Genomic DNA, 16,412 nt, shown 5'->3' on the forward strand with positions numbered 1-16,412 from the left:
CTCCGTGGTCGCCGGCAATAAACCCTGCAATTTGGCATACTTTTGTTCTGGTGTTGACTTTCTGTGCTAAGTTCAATGCAACATAAGGATTCATCGCTGAAAGATGATCATTTAAAGATTCTGGTGTTAGAAAAGCATGTTTTAAATGCATGAGAGTAGTCTGAACTTTTATTTAGCATACATGAGATGGGAATTTCATTTTAATATTGGCAGTGAATATATGAAGGTTAAGAGTAAGATAATAATGCAAATTAAAGTATCTCTCAGATTCATTTTGTGTGTCATTTCACACTTCCAGCTTTTGGTCATTAATAGGTTTGGTAAGAACTTTAATATAGATTAGTATATCTGTCTTCAGAACAATGGAAACAGGAAAACAACTGTTCCCTCAGGAACAGTTCAAGGTAGTGCCTGATATAGTCCAACATGATCACTCACCACACTGCCTTTTCAGTCCTCAAGGACAATTAAATGTTGCTGTAAGAAAAGAGTAAGCAAAGCAAGTAGCGTGTGTTTTAACAGAGAATATGAAATATTAAAATAAAAGATTATTGATATGGTTTGGCTGTGTGTCCCCTCCCAATTCTCATGTTGAATTGTAATCCCTTCATGTCAGAGGAGGGACCTGGTGGGAGGTGACTGGATCATAGGGGTAGATTTCCTCCATGCTGTTCTCAAGATAGTGGGTTCTCATAAAATCTGATGATTTAAAAGTATGGCACCTCCCCCCTCACTCTTTCTCTTTCCTGCTGCCATGTAAGATGTGCCTTGCTTTCCCTTCACTTTTACCATGATTGTAAATTTCCTGAGGCCTCACCAGCCATGTGGAACTGTGAGTCAATTAAACCTTTCTTTTTCAAATTACCCAGTCTCAGGTAGTTCTTTATAGCAGTGTTAAAAACAGACTAATAGTTATTGAGATATAATTGAAGAACAATAGACCTCATGTAATTTAGAGTATATAATTTGATGATAAGTTTTGGCATAATATTCACCCATGAAGCTACTGCCACACCAATATAACAAATATTTCTGTCACACCCCCACCAAGTGTCCTCTTGCCCTTTGTAGCCCCTTCCTTCTGCTCCTACCTGCTGTCTCTCACCAGGTAACCAATAATTTACTTCTTGTTATTGTTGATTAATTTGAAATTCATTGAATTATATGGGCATTCAGTAATATACCCTGTTTTATTGCCTGCATCTTTCACTCAAAATAGTGACTTTGACATTCATCAATGTTATTGAGTGTATTGATAGTTTGCTCATTTTTATTGCTGAGTAAAATGTACTCCATTGTATGGATACACCACACAATAGAGTACAATCTGTTTATTCATTCCCATGTCAAATATTTAGGTTGTTTTCATTTTGTAGCTGTCACAAATAAAGATGCTATGAGCATCCACATGTAATCTTCATGTAAACATGCATTTCATTTTGGTTTGGCAAATACCTAAGAATGAAATGGCTGTGTCATGTGGCAGGTGGAAATTTAACACTTTTTAAAGTGATTTACCATTTTGTATTTTCACCAGAGGTGTATTAAAGTTGCAATTTCTCCAGAACTATTTTGTATAGTCAGCTATTTTTAGATAATCTAATTTAGCAGCAGGTAAAATCTCTGTTCAACATTTTCAGCCATTTAGCTTTTGCTTTTTGGTAAGTTTCTTGGAGTCCCTCTGGTGCATATGTAGTTCAGTGGCAGTTTATATGACAATTTAGGGATTCTCTGCTTTTGAATCCTTTTAAGAATGGTCTCCTCAGTTCTCCACCACTCTGAAAGCCTCAAACTGTATCATCTAATACCAAAAGCTAGTAAGACTATGGTTATCTGCTTAAGTTCTGCCCACCCCACGCCAGAGACTAACCTTTAAGCAAAAATAAACATGGATGTCAGCCATGTTTCAAGGATTGAATTTTAACAAATTTCACCCCCATTACCTTTTAATACATAAATATTCATTGAAAATCATTCTATTTGATGATGAGGCCTCAAATCTTTAGTTAGTGATATGATTTGCCCCTGTGTCCCCACCCAATTCTAATCTTGCTCCTCCCATAATTCCCACATGTTGTTGGAGAGACCTGGTGAGATATGATTGAATTATGGGGTTGGGTCTTTCTTGTGCTATTCTTGTGATACTGAATGGTCTCACAAGATCTGATGGTTTCGAAAACAGGAGTTGCCCTGTGCAAGCTAGCTCTCTCTCTTTGCCTGCCACCATCCACATAAGATGTGATCTTCTCCTCCTTGCCTTCCACCATGATTGTGAGGCTTCCCCAGCCACATGAAACTGTAAGTCCAACTAAACCTCTGTCTTTTGTAAATTTCTCAGTCTCAGGTATGTCTTTTCAGCAGCTTGAAAATGAACTAATACAGTAAATTGGTACCAGTAGAGTGGGATGCTGCTAAAAAGATACCTGAAAATGTGGAAGCCCCATTGGAACTCGGTAACAGGCAGAGGTTGGAACAGTTTGGAGGGTTCAGTAGAAGGCAGGAAAATGTGGGAAAGTTTGGAACTTCCTAGACACTTGTTAAATGGCTTTGACCAAAATGCTGATAATGATATGAACAAGGTCCACACTGAGGTGGTCTCAGATTGAAATGAGGCATTTCTGGGAAACTGGAGCAAAGGTGACTCTTGTTATGTTTTAGCAAAAAGACTGGCAGAATTTTGCCACTGACCTAGAGATTTGTGGAACTTTGAACTTCAGAGAGATGATTTAGGGTATCTGGCAGAAGAAATTTCTAAACAGCAAAGCATTGAAGATGTGTCTTGGGTGCTATTAAAGTCATTTCGTTTAATAAGGGAAGCAGAGCATAAAAGTTCAAAAAATTTGCAGTCTGACAATATGATAGAAAATAAAATCTCATTTTCTGAGGAGAAATGCAAGTCAGCTGCAGAAATTTGCATAAGTTATAAGGAACTGAAAGTTAATCCCCAATATAATGAGGAAAATATCTCCAGGACATGTCAGAGGTTTTATCGGCAGGCCTTCCCATCACAGGCCTCAAGACCTAGGGGAAAAAGTGGTTTTGTGGGCTGGGCGCAGGGCCCCCATGCTGTGTGCAGTTTAGAGACTTGGTGCCCTGCGTTCCAGCTGCTCCAGCCATGACTAAAAGGAACCAAGGTACAGCTCAGACCGTGGCTTCAGAGGATGCAAGCCCCAAGCTTTAGCAGCTTCTATGTGGTGTTGACCCTACAGGTACATAAACATCAAGAATTGAGGTTTGGGAACCTCCGCCTATATTTCAGAGGATGTATGGAAACAGCTGGCTGTCCAGGCAGAAGTTTGCTACAGGAGCAGGGCCCTCATGAAGAGCCTCTGCTCAGATGGTGTGGAAGGGAAATATGGGGTCAAAGCCCCCACACAGAGTCCCTGTTGGAACACCTTCTAGTGGAGTTGTGAGAAGAGGTCCGCCATCCTTCCAACCCCAGAATGCTAGATCAACCAACAGCTTGTACCCTGTGCCTGCAAAAGCCACAGACACTCAATGCAAGCCCGTGAAAGTAGCTGGGAGGGAGGCTGTACCCTGCAGAGTCACAGCAGTTGAGCTGCCCAAGATCATGGGAACCCACCTATTGCATCAGCATTACCCAGGTGTGAAACATGGAGTCAAATGAGATCATTCTGGAGCTTTAGGAATTGACTGCCGGCCAGGCACAGTGGCTCATATGTGTAATCCCAGATCTTTAGGAGGCTAAGGTGGGTGGATCATCTGAGGTCAGGAGTTCAAGACCAGCCTGGCCAACATGGAGAAACCTCATCTCTACTAAAAACAGAAAAATTAGCCAGGCATGGTGACAGGTGCCTGTGATCCCAGCTACTAGTAGGGCTGAGGCAGGAAGATTACTCAAACCTGGGAGGCAGAGGTTGCAGTGAGCTTAGATCATACCACTGCACTTTAGCCTGGGCAACAGAGTGAGATTTTGTCTCAAAAAAAAAGACTTGACTGCTCTGCTGGATTTCAGACTTGCATGGGGCCTGTCACCCCTTTATTTTGGTCAATTTCTCCCATTTGTAATGGCTGCATTTATCCAATTCCTGTACCCCTATTGTATCTAGGAAGTAACTAATTTGCTTCTGATTTTACAGGTTCATAGGCAGAAAACACTTGCCTTGTCTCAGATGAGACTTTGGATTTGAACTTTTGGGTTAATGCAGAAATGAGTTGAGACTTAGGGAGACTGTTGGGAAAGCAGGATTGGTTGTGAAATGTGAAGATAAGAGATTTGAGAGGGGCTAGGGGTGAAATGTGATTTGGCCCTGTGTCCCCATCCAAGTCTCACTTTGTAGCTTCCATAATTTCCATGTGTTATGGGAGGAACCCAGTGGGAGATGATTGAATTATAGGGGGCAGATCTTTCCTGTGCTGTTCTCTTGATAGTGAATGGGTCTCATGAGATCTGATGGTTTTAAAAATGGGAGTGGCCCTGCACAAGCTCTTTTTGCCTGCAGCCATCCACGTAAGATGTGACTTGCTCCTCCTTGCCTTCCACCATGATTGCAAGGCATCCCCAGCCATGTGAAACTGTAAGTCCAATTAAACCTCTTTCTTTTGTAAATTGGCCAGTCTCAGGTATGTCTTTATCAGCAGTGTGAAAACAAACTAATACAGGTAGCATCTTTTTTTCCCCTTTCCACACTTCTTACAATACATTTTACATATAGTAGATTTATTTTTCTCATCATCTATTAGTATGTACCATTTTATTAGATATGTTCATATTAAAGTCACTAATAAGTAATTACTCACCAGGATGAAAAGCCTGTTCACTCTAAGGTGCAAGTAATATTGTTAACTTGCTTGTGTTTTACTAGATGACTCAATTTTAAATTTCAACCTCAACCTACAGTTTAATTTTTAAAAACGTTTTAATATTAATAAAACAAAATAGTTTTTATATTATTCTTTCTAAAATGTAATTCTTTTGACACCTATATATGATTTAAGGTTTCTTGTTAAGATATTTATACTTAAGCAACAGGCAATGCTCTGTAATTAAAAATTAAAGTTTTGGCCAGGCGTGGTGGCTCAGACCTGTAATCCCAGCACTTTGGGAAGCCGAGGCGGGTGGATCATGAGGTCAAGAGATTGAGACCATCCTGGTCAACATGGTGAAATCCCGTCTCTACTAAAAATACAAAAAATTACCTGGGCATGGTGGCGCATGCCTGTAATCCCAGCTACTCAGGAGGCTGAGGCAGGAGAATTGCCTGAACCCAGGAAGCAGAGGTTGCGGTGAGCAGAGATTATGCCATTGCACTCCAGCATGGGTAACAAGAGCGAAACTCCACCTCAAAAAAAAAAAAAATTAAAGTTTTAGTAAAGCTGTTATAGGTCAACACACAAAAAAATTAGGTAGTAAAATTGTAAAGATAACATTTTCTATGTATTTCTTCAAATTATAGCTTAACTTCACCTCAAAAAAATTTTTTCCTGCTCCATTTCCTAATCTTGTTTAAAAAGATGCTATTAGAAAACAAGAAAGAAAATTCTAGTTAAGAGACCATAACTGGTGACTGTTATGAATCTGGCTTTCTCTTTGGAAAAATAACTCTCGTGCCAATTACATCCTGGAATTTCCAGTGTTTTTATAAGGCAAAGTGGTCAAGTTGGCTCAGATGAATGCTGTAGCCAAATTCATAGGAAAATGTGTCATACAAGCCTTCCAAGTGCATATCAGAAGTCATAACATGAGGTTGGCTACATGTCGGCAAAGAATTTTCTCCAGGACTCAGGAAACATATGTGTTGCTTTTTGGGCAGTTGGTAAATAAATAGCTCAGGAATCCATAATATGAATAATCACTCAAAGCCTTCTCTACACCTAGAAGAAGCCCATACCTGTCTCCAGACTTTAGAGTAATCACAAATTTTACTGTTTTATTTAGTTTCTAAAATACTAAAATTGATCAATGATCCCATCTCAGATATATTGTTTAGTATTAGGAAATAATAAAGTCACATTTTCCTGCTCCCTTAATTTTCAGTGATTTACAGATTTATCAAAAAGAAATTGAAAACACTTATGCAGTTTAATCCCCAACAAAAATCACTAAAATGCTCACAAATCAACATGTATTTATTGACCACCCATTATGTGCAAGGCACTGTGCCCAGGGCGTAAAGAGTCAGACATACAAAAATTTAAGTGTAAGACGATGGAATAAGCACCAATGTAGAAGCAAAAACCAACAAAGAGAAGGAAAGAATTTACTCTTTTTAAAGGTATCACAGAGGAAAGGTACATTTGATAAAAATTTGAAGGATGAATAGGAGTTTGCCTATACACAAGTTCAGAGAGGGCACTTGCTACATTCAGAGAGGACAGCAGTAAGCAGGTGACGAGAGAGTAAGGGAAAGTGGCCCACAATGAAGCTATGGCAAAAACAACAGGAGCTGCATCAGGTAGAATTACCTGTAGCTGACTAAGAAAAGAACATTGTCACATTGGGATTTTGGATTCATTATTCGTATCACTTTTTTGAGGATAGTTTTGAGGAAGACAATATTGGTGGTAAAGACACTTACTAGGGATTTTAATACTCTGGGCAAAATGTATAAAAATCTAAACTAGGACACAAAGGAAGTCCCCAAAGAAGGTTCCTTTTGGAGGGAAGGAGTGAGAGAGAGAGAAAGGAAGACAAGAAAAAGGGAAGAGAGATCAAATCCTACCTTCTCATTCCTCAGATGAGGAAACTGAGGCTCTGAGAGACAAAAGTGGCCTTATACCCGGTTTACTGAAGTAACATGTTAAAGTCAACCAGGCCAGAGTGGTTTTCATCTTATGTGGGAAAGGAGAGTCTGACTTATAGCATTAGTAAGGAACTTATAATGGCATCTGCAAAAATTTACTGTCTTTGCTGACTTATTTAAAATAGTAATTTTAACCTCAAGAAAAGCATGTGTTACTAATTGGAATGTAATGTTACTGGCAATGCCTTTGTACACATTTTCCAAGACTTCATGATGTTGGCTTAAACTTTTCTTTCTTTAGACCAAAGCTCAATGCTTGCTAAAATTCTGTTGTACTCCAGTATGAGATTCTTCTTCTTATATGTCTATGTGTCTGTATATATCTTGATTATTTTTAAACTTTTCAGAGTTATAGTTAAATGTTTGGCTTCTATCCCATCCCCAAAATGTTCTAGATAGATAAGATACTACAGATAGCCTATATTAGGTAATATATTTTTAGCAAAGACCATTGTTTATTCACAGTTTTTCAAAAACTCCCTTTATGTACAAGAAGAACCAAGTGGGGATATATTATCTCATGTTTTACTTATTTAAATGCCAATACTAATTGGGTTAAACATCCTGAGTTCAAGGAGGTTAACTGCTAAATACAAACATGTTATAATTCTTTAAATCGTGCCTTGGAAAGCATTTAGAATTGAATGAGAAAAGTTAAGTGGACTCATCACCACCCACATTAATCATGAAATTGATGCAAAATTGTTTTTAATATTATCATAATTTCCAGGTTTCTGTTTCTCTCCACGATAAAACCATTATTTGTCTCCTGGACTAAAAGTTTTCACATCACTTTTGAATCTGCCCTCTTTTTTGTCTATTATGAGTAATTTACTACCAGCCCATTTGCAACCTCTTCTGTAAAACTTCCTTGATCCTCCTAATAGCAATTAATTTTTCCTCATCGATATTCTCCTAATTGTTTTACCTTTATTATAGTACTTACTAAACTATAACTTGTATTATGACTGTAAAAATATCTGCTTCATTGAGAGCAGGGACCATATCTTATTAAATTGTTTAACCCCTGTAATGCCTACTTTTCCACTTACGTGAGTATAACTACCAAGCATAGTGTCTGGCATGTAATAGATATAGATGATGGAATTGAAACATGTTTTTCAAACTTTACAGATTTTAATTGAATATTATCACTAGGCAGATCTCCATAAAGCATTAGTAACATGATTTTGTACAAGTTCTCCACCGCCTACTCCATCAAGTGCAAATTTATTTTCATTTTGCTTTTTTTATATAACATATTTATTACCAATTCATTAAACAAATCTCTATTCCAGGAATGCTGGAATCTCAATTGATGTCTATCCTCATCCTTCAAGAATCCCTACTTTAATAGTTTTGGTCTAAATAGGGATGCCATCTTTGCTCCTTTCCAAATCTTACCCAGATTCTAGGTTCAGCTTTGGCCCTACCTACTTTAAGATATTTGGATAGATCGCTTTGATCAATCCAATGATTACCTTCTTTCTGGTTATAATTCCTTTATTTATAAGGCATAACTGTTAAAATTAAATGAGACTATAGATATAAACACCAGGAAAATAGTAACCCATTAATTAACAAGACGCATGAAAATGCAAGAATTTAGGTGACGGGGTGGTGGGGGGAATGGAGACAGCAAACCACCATGGCATGTATGTACTTACGCAACAATCCTGTAGGATGCAAGATGTGCACATGTACCCCAGAGCCCAACGTACAATAAAAAGTAAATAAATAAGAAAATGCAACAATTGCTACATTAAAGCATTCACCATTAGCATTTCTAATAACTATGAATTTAAGTTTCTATGAGTTAGAACTGCTAAAAAGACAGTGTTACCAACAAATTACATGCTAATTATGGTTATCTACTATTTTGAAATATTTGACAACAGTAACAAATTTATTACTGTCCAAGAAGGAAAAAACTCATTTATCCAGATAACATGATGTTAGCTGCAAGTCAGAGAACTATATGTTCTTTATCTTGCGTTATAATACACTGCTGTTTTTTGAGGCAGTTTTTGTTTGCTTAAAATCTTCCATCTCCAACTAAAGAGACGAAGGTACAAGCTAAGGGTGTGACTCATCCTGCTATTTACGCAATAATCCTGCATGTCAAACCAAAACTCAGTGACTTACAACAGCATTTACTCTCATTCACAAGTCTTCAGGTCAAAGGTGGTTCTTCCAATCCAGCATATGCTTAACTGGTCTGTTCTGCTCCAGGTCACAGACTTCTTACATGCATCTCATTCTGTAGCCTAGATGGAAATGGCATTGATATGGTTTAGGTCTGTGTCCCAACCCAAGTCTCACATTCAGTTGTAATCCCCAATGTTATCAAAGGGTCAGACTCTCTGGAGAGACCCAGTTAAGGAAGGAGAGTCTCTACAGAGTATAAATTTCCCCCACAAGAACAGCTTTTCCATGCTGTTCAAAATACGTCAAAGATACACATTTTGGGGTCAAATACTTTGATTTTCTTATAGGTCCCCCTGTCTGCCCTGTGATGTTATAGCAGGGTGAGATTGGAGTTGGTATCTTATTGCTACAAAGAGTCTGTTCTGTCAGCCTTAGAGCTTCTATATTACCATTAATGCTGGTCAGTTGTATGCCTGAACTCCAAAGGGAGAAGAATATAATAAAGCATGTCCAATATCCACCTACCCACCTTCCTGTCATGGTCCGAACTCATTTTTCAGGTTTTATTGAGCCCTCTTAGCCAAAAGAAGGTTCCATTCAGTGAACTGGGGGTTTTATAATTTTATTTTTGGTTTACAATTCCATCAGCCAGATCATACCTGACAGCCAAGCCCAGCATTAACAGGGAGTAGATATTTGATGAACGATAAATCAAACTATTGCAGAAGGCTAAAACATTAGATAATTACAGCCTAGATCAACAATGGAACAACACAGTGGACCTGTGAGAATAATGACCTGTTACAAGCTTACGACACACCGAGGCTCTATGGTGTAGCCTACTGCTCCTAGGCTACAAACCTGGATAGCAGTTACTGTACTGAATACTGTAGGCAATTATAACACAATGATAAGTATTTGTGGTATTTTTGTGGTTTCAGTCAACTATGCAGTCCATAATTGACTGAAATGTCATTACATGGTGCATGGCCTTATTTTATGTCAATGAGCATTTCTTTGATTACAATTAGGCTGAGAATTAAATATTGTTTTTCAGCTCCGTATCTGCTCTTCCATATCTGGCTTGGAGATGCTGACTGGAGTTGGGATTCTGCAAACTGTGTCCTTTTGGCCAGTTACTATCCTGTTAGATTTTGTGACTAAGGGCATTAAAAGTGAGACTACAAGCAGGAAGAGAGGGGAAAGACTTTTTCCTTGTCTATTCCTGTCAGTGGTCCTAGCAATGGTTCTTTTCCCTGGCAGCAGCAGTTGGTTGATGAGATTTTCTTTCCACACTCCCAGAATGATGCATTCCACCTCAGTGATAGTAGGACCAACTGGGAAGTTCCACCTTTCAGGAGTCAGTTTCCATTCTGTAGTGGCCTCTTACAAGTTCTCTGGTTGTGAAATGAAGCAGCATCATTGTCTGGGATAAATACTCAGGGTTCGTCGACTCGCACCAAGAAGATTAACAACAGGGACATACACACACCAGAGTGTATTAAAGAGTGAAAAGTGTAATAGGTAGCAGAAAGGAGAGAGGAAAGCAGCTCTCTCTCATGAGAGGAAGGCATCCAAAAGGGAAAAGCTGCAGACTACAGCAGATTTTATAGGCAAGCTTGAGGAGGTGGTGTCTGATTTGTAGGGCCCACAGATTGGTTCAACCACTTGTGATGTTTACGTAGGGCCGGGAAAAGGCTGGTTGCCCCACCCTAATTTTATTATGCAAATGAACTTTCCAGTTGGCCAGCACCATCTTGTCTGTTCCTTGCTGTACACATGGCTGACAAAATGAGAAGATGGAGCCACCATTTAGAACATGCTTAGTCCCAGGTAGTATATTCGTATTGGCACAACTGCCAGCATTTGCCTGTGTAAGCCTCCAACTTGCTCATCTATGTCTGCAGCTGGATTTTACAGGCTGCTATTTATTAGAAAAGAAAACGATTTGAGGGCTTTTTATTGAAAGGAAAACCCTAGTGAGGATTCCTGCACCGTCACTATCTGCCCAAGTACTTTCTTCCTAGCTCTTATATCAAAAACACCAGTCTCTTCCCGTTGTTTCTCCTGCTCCAGGGGTAGTAACTCTCACTGCAGTTACTACCTCCATAGTCTCAGAAAGTTCTGTTGAACAGCCATGACAGGACACCTGGGATTCAAAGGTTGATCCAGGGCACTGGTTCCCAAGCTTGTCTATACATTGCGATTAATTGAGAAGCTTTTCAAACTTCCAGACATCAGCCACAGCCCAGACCAGTTTAGTCCCAACTGCTGGGGGTAGATACAGGAGTCCCATTTTTTTTCAAGCTCCCCATGTTATTCTAACTTGCAAACAAGGTTGAGAACTGCTAACCTAGAGGTCAGGTTAAACAAAAGGACAAGCTAACTAGCATTACATATTTTTCTTTAGGATTCCTATTAGAGAATCATCACTACTTTCTTGCTCTCTCAAGTTCCTACTGCTAATAAAAATGGGAACTACTTTTATCTTTTTAATGTTGATCTACCTACATTTCTGTCTTTGTATGAAGGCCTAGAACGAAAATGCATTGTCTGAATTCTTTTGGAACATTAAAGAAAACTCGTCATAGAGAAAAAAAGAACTAACAGGTATTTTGGTTTTCTGGTAGGCAGGTTGGTTTGTTTAGAATGGCTTATAAGTGGCATTTAAAGGTGCTGAAACAGCTGCAGTGCTCAAAAAAGTGTGAAATTCTTTTCTGCTTTTGTAAACAGTAGAGAAAATATCACCAGCATCTGAAGCTTTCCACTGAATGCCCCGCAATCAGCTAAAGGGAAGGCAGAGCAAACCACTGCAAAGTGGTCTGTGAGCCGACAGGAAGATGTGATCAACATGACAAAATGTTCACTTGGAAAGAAGATAACATAGAATGTAAACCTTCATTTGAATTACCTGGCAAAGGCTAATTTCTGTCCATAAAAAGGTTTGAATGTTTGGGAAACAAGAAACAAGAATTTAAAGTGCCTTGATTTGATTTTTGTGCTTTATGTTACTCAAAATGAAAGAAGAATAAATGCAATGGCAAGGAACAGTGCTAAAAGCAAAAGGGCAAACTATAGCCTTCTTCCATGTAAATGAGTTGTTTTTCTTAACGAGTACTGTTCCTGAAAGTAATTAGCTGAATATGGAATCAGAATGAATGAATAATGCTAAATAAAATAACAATTGACCCCAATCCGCAGCTGTTTATTGAAGTGAACTAGTATGAACCTCTCTATGGCTGTGGCCTCCCATGCAAAGTGAAATGAATCACCAGTACAGCTCAGCTAATTCAAACCAAAAATTCAGTGCTTGATTCAATTATCAGTATGTTTCAGGAGAAAATTATTTTTCTTGTGTTTTCCACTTCATTTGCATATATAGCTTAAGATAATGTATTCACAGACACATCTCTTTATATACTTTCCATAATTTTCATACAATCAGGGTAAATATTTGAGGAAAAAATTACCCAAAGCTTATCTACATTTTATTTGTCATTTCTTTGCATTGAAAGGAAAATGCTGCCTATAGTTTGTTTTCAGCTCTTCTTATATTCATTCATACACTCATTAATTCACTCATTCGAAATCATTTACTAAATTCTTACTACGTGCTAGGCATCTGGATTGCTTCCAAGTGCAACAAATGAATACGGTATAGATGTGGTGAGATAATTTATCAATAAAATTAACATATATGCTAAAGGATTGTTCTACCTTTTTTCCTCTCCTGCTTTGTAGTCAGTAGCCAGACCCAGGGTGTTTCCTTGCCTTAGGGATTTTTATTGGCCAGAGGTAAAACAGTAGCTACTTCTCTCTCAAATTAAAATGGCACCATTCTATGGGAAGTCTCTATCAGATTACAGTATATATTGCATCTATCATTAAGGTCTAATCAGGAGACAGAAATGACATAGTAATTTGAACTGGGAATTTTTAATAAAAATTATAATGATCATTTTTTTTGAGACAAGGTCTCTGTCATCTAGGCTGGAGTGCAGTGGCACAATCATGGCACAATCATGGCTCATTGCAGGCTCAGGGGCCCATGGCATCCTCCCACATCATCCTTCCAAGTAGCTGAGACCATAGTTGCACACCACCAGGCCTAGTTAATTTTGGTGTTTTTTGTAGCAATGGGGTTTCACCACATTGCCCAGGCTGGTCTTGAACTCCTAAACTTAGACAATCCACCCTCCTCAGGCTCCTAAAGTACTGGGAGATTACAGGAGTGAGCCACCATGCCTGGTCAAGAAATAATTATTAACTATAACAATGGAATGACTATAAAGAGAGAAAAGGCAACTCTAAAAGAGGTCAGCAAATTTTTTTCTGTAAAGGGTCTGATAGTATGGAGCATAGGCTTTTTGAACCATTGGGTGTCTGTTGTAACTGTTAGTTTCTGTCATTACAGCATCAAAGCAGCCAGAGACAAAATATAAATCAGTGTGTATGGCCGTATTCCAATGAGTCTTTATTTATAAAACCAACAGGTGGTGCTGAGGGCCCCTGTGCCAAAGAATTCCCTAAGACCCAAGAAAGGAACAACTTGGCAAGGGGCCCATCTTCCTGAGGCTGGGATTTAAATCTATTCCAGAAGATGTGTTTGGAGTCCACTGGATGGTGGAGGCATTGGTTGCATTGCCTGGGCCAGACTTGGTTCAAGTCGATGAACACACAGGAAGCACACACTTTCTCAAGCAGGGGGAGCTTGGCTGGTGGGCACACTGAGGGAGTAGGGCTTTGGTAGGTAGTTTCCAGGCAGGCCTACCACAGACCTAGGCACCTGGCATCCACTCAAGGGGGCCACGGTGAGGTGATTAGTGAGCGAAGACACGGCCTTGAGTTTGCATTCTGGGTGCATAGCTGGGACAGTGCAGTCTGGCAGCAATGCAGAAAGAGCAAGAAGCAAAAAACCTGCAACTTACTGGAACCGGGAAAGGAAACTCCTTCCTTCTGCAATGGCCCTCCACCGCCCTCTACTGACCAACTTAGCGTCCTGCTTACTACAGAGGAAAGATTTCAGAATCTAGTTTACTATTTCAGAACAGGTAATGGAAGGGTAGATTTTGAGCTGAATGGCAATAAATTGATAATTGTCACTGTGCATATTGATAATTGTCACTGTGCATAAAAATTCTTAATAATACCAGAAAAATTCTACCATAATAAATTATGTATCTCAAGTCATACAAGTGGACTTTCTTAAATTGTACAAATTCTGTTCATCCCTTTTCTTCCTCCGCTGCTGAGCACAAAAGAAATGGGAGCACAAAATACAAACTTGTGGGTGTGCTTGTACACAATGGTCAAGCAAGTGGGGGGTATTGTTATTCTTACATCATGCAAAGGAATGGTGGAGATGGTGAGAGAAATCGCTGGTATAAATTTGATGATGGTGATGTAACAGAATGTAAAATGGATGATGATGATGAAATGAAAAACCAGTGTCTTGATGGAGAGTACATGGGAGAAGTGTTCGATCACATGATCAAGCGTATGTCATATAGGCACCAGAAAAGGTGGTGGAATGCTTATATACTTTTTTATGAACAAATGGACACAATGAACCAAGGTGATGGGTTGATAAGATACATATCAGAGCTTGCTGTCACCACCAGACCTCATCAGATTGTTAGGCCGTCAGCCATTGAAAGAAGTGTACGGAAACAGAATGTACAATTCATGCATAACCTAATGCAGTACAGTTTGGAGTATTTTCAGTTTATGAAAAAACTGCTTACATGTAATGGCGTTTACTTAAACCCTCCTCCCGGGTAAGATCACCTGTTACCTGAAGCAGAAGAAGTCACTATGATCAGTATTCAACTTGCTGCTAGGTTCCTCTTTACTACAGGATTTCCCACAAAGAAAGTAGTCCGTGGCTCTGCCAGTGATTGGTATGATGCATTGTGTATTCTCCTTCGTCACAGCAAGAATGTACGTTTTTGGTTTGCTCATAATGTCCTTTTTAATGTTTCAAATCGCTTCTTTGAATACCTTCTGGAGTGCCCTAGTGCAGAATTGAGGAGTGCATTTGCAAAACTTGTAGTCTTTATTGCACATTTTTTCTTGCAAGATGGGCCATGTCCTTCACCTTTTGCATCTCCTGGAGCTTCTAGTCAGGCTTATGACAACTTAAGCTTGAGTGATCACTTACTAAGAGCAGTACTAAATCTCTTGAGAAGGAAGTTTACAGCAGTATTTCAACCTGTTTGTAATGTATGCCAATTTAGGTGTGGCAGAGAAGACACAGCTTCTTAAATTGAGTGTACCTGCTATCTTTATGCTTGTGTCTTTAGATGAAGGTCCAGGCCCTCCAATCAAATATCAGTATGCTGAATTAGGCAAATTATACTCAGTAGTGTCACAGCCGATCCACTGTTGCAAGGTCTCTTCAAGAATGCAGCCTTCAATCAATGATAATCCTCCTCTTCCCAATCCTTTTGGTGATCCTAATTATCACAACCTATAATGCCAATTCAGCAGAATGTGGCATACATTTTGTTTATGAGAACAAGTTATGTGAAGAAAATCATTGAAGACTGCAGTAATTCAGAGGAAACTGTCAAATTGCTTCGTTTTTGCTGCTGGGAAAATCCTCAGTTCTCACCTACTGTCCTCAGTGAACTTCTCTGGCAGGTTGCATATTCCTATACCTATGAACTGAGGCCCTATTTGGATCTGCTTTTGCAAATCTTACTGATTGAGGACTCCTGGCAAACTCACAGAATCCATAATGCACTGAAAGGAATTCCAGATGACTGAGATGGGCTGTTTGACACAATCCAGCGCCCTAAGAATTACTATCAAAAAAGAGCATACCAGTGTATAAAATGTATGGTAACTCTATTTATTAACTGTCCTGTTGCTTCCAAATCTTTCAGGGAAATGGAAATCTTAAAAGAACGTGGACCTGGGCGGTGGAGTGGCTTGGAGATGAACTTGAAAGAAGACCATATACTGGCAATCCTCAGTCAGAGGAGGAGCCAGATGACCAAGATGCCCCAGATGAACATGAGTCACCTCCACCTGAAGATGCCCCATTGTACCCCCATTCACCTGGATCTCAGTATCAACAGAATAATCATGTGCATAGACAGCCATATACAGGCCCAGCAGCACATCACATGAACAACCCTCAGAGAACTGGCCAAATAGCACAAGAAAATTATGAAGGCAGTGAATAAGTATCCCCACCTCAAACCAAGGATCAATGAAATGCACATAATTGACTGGTTTCATCAAGACTGTGCACCCAGGCCTTAGAATTGAACCTTTTTCTATGTCTGGCTAATATTTAAAACTAGAAAACTATTCCTAATTAACATGGAGTGGAGAGTTTATTCACTGTTTTATCTGCAGAAATTTGCTGTCAATATATAACCCGCCTACAGTGGAAAGTGTATAGTGTTTTGTAATAAATGGCCTGATGCTAATGTGTAAATGGCAAAAAAAAAAAAAAAAGAAAGAAATGGGAGCCTCATTTGTTTACTGTAA

General features: G+C 39.2%; 1 pseudogene; it reads left to right on the forward strand.

Annotated features, from left to right (window-relative positions):
* Positions 1-14,087: 14,087 nt before the first annotated feature.
* On the forward strand, positions 14,088-16,132 carry LOC100392587 (ubiquitin carboxyl-terminal hydrolase 9X pseudogene; annotated as a pseudogene).
* The last annotated feature ends 280 nt before the right edge of the window (positions 16,133-16,412 follow it).

Source organism: Callithrix jacchus, chromosome 9 (assembly GCF_049354715.1).
Source record: "Callithrix jacchus isolate 240 chromosome 9, calJac240_pri, whole genome shotgun sequence".
In the NCBI taxonomy this organism is placed as follows: domain Eukaryota; kingdom Metazoa; phylum Chordata; class Mammalia; order Primates; family Cebidae; genus Callithrix; species Callithrix jacchus.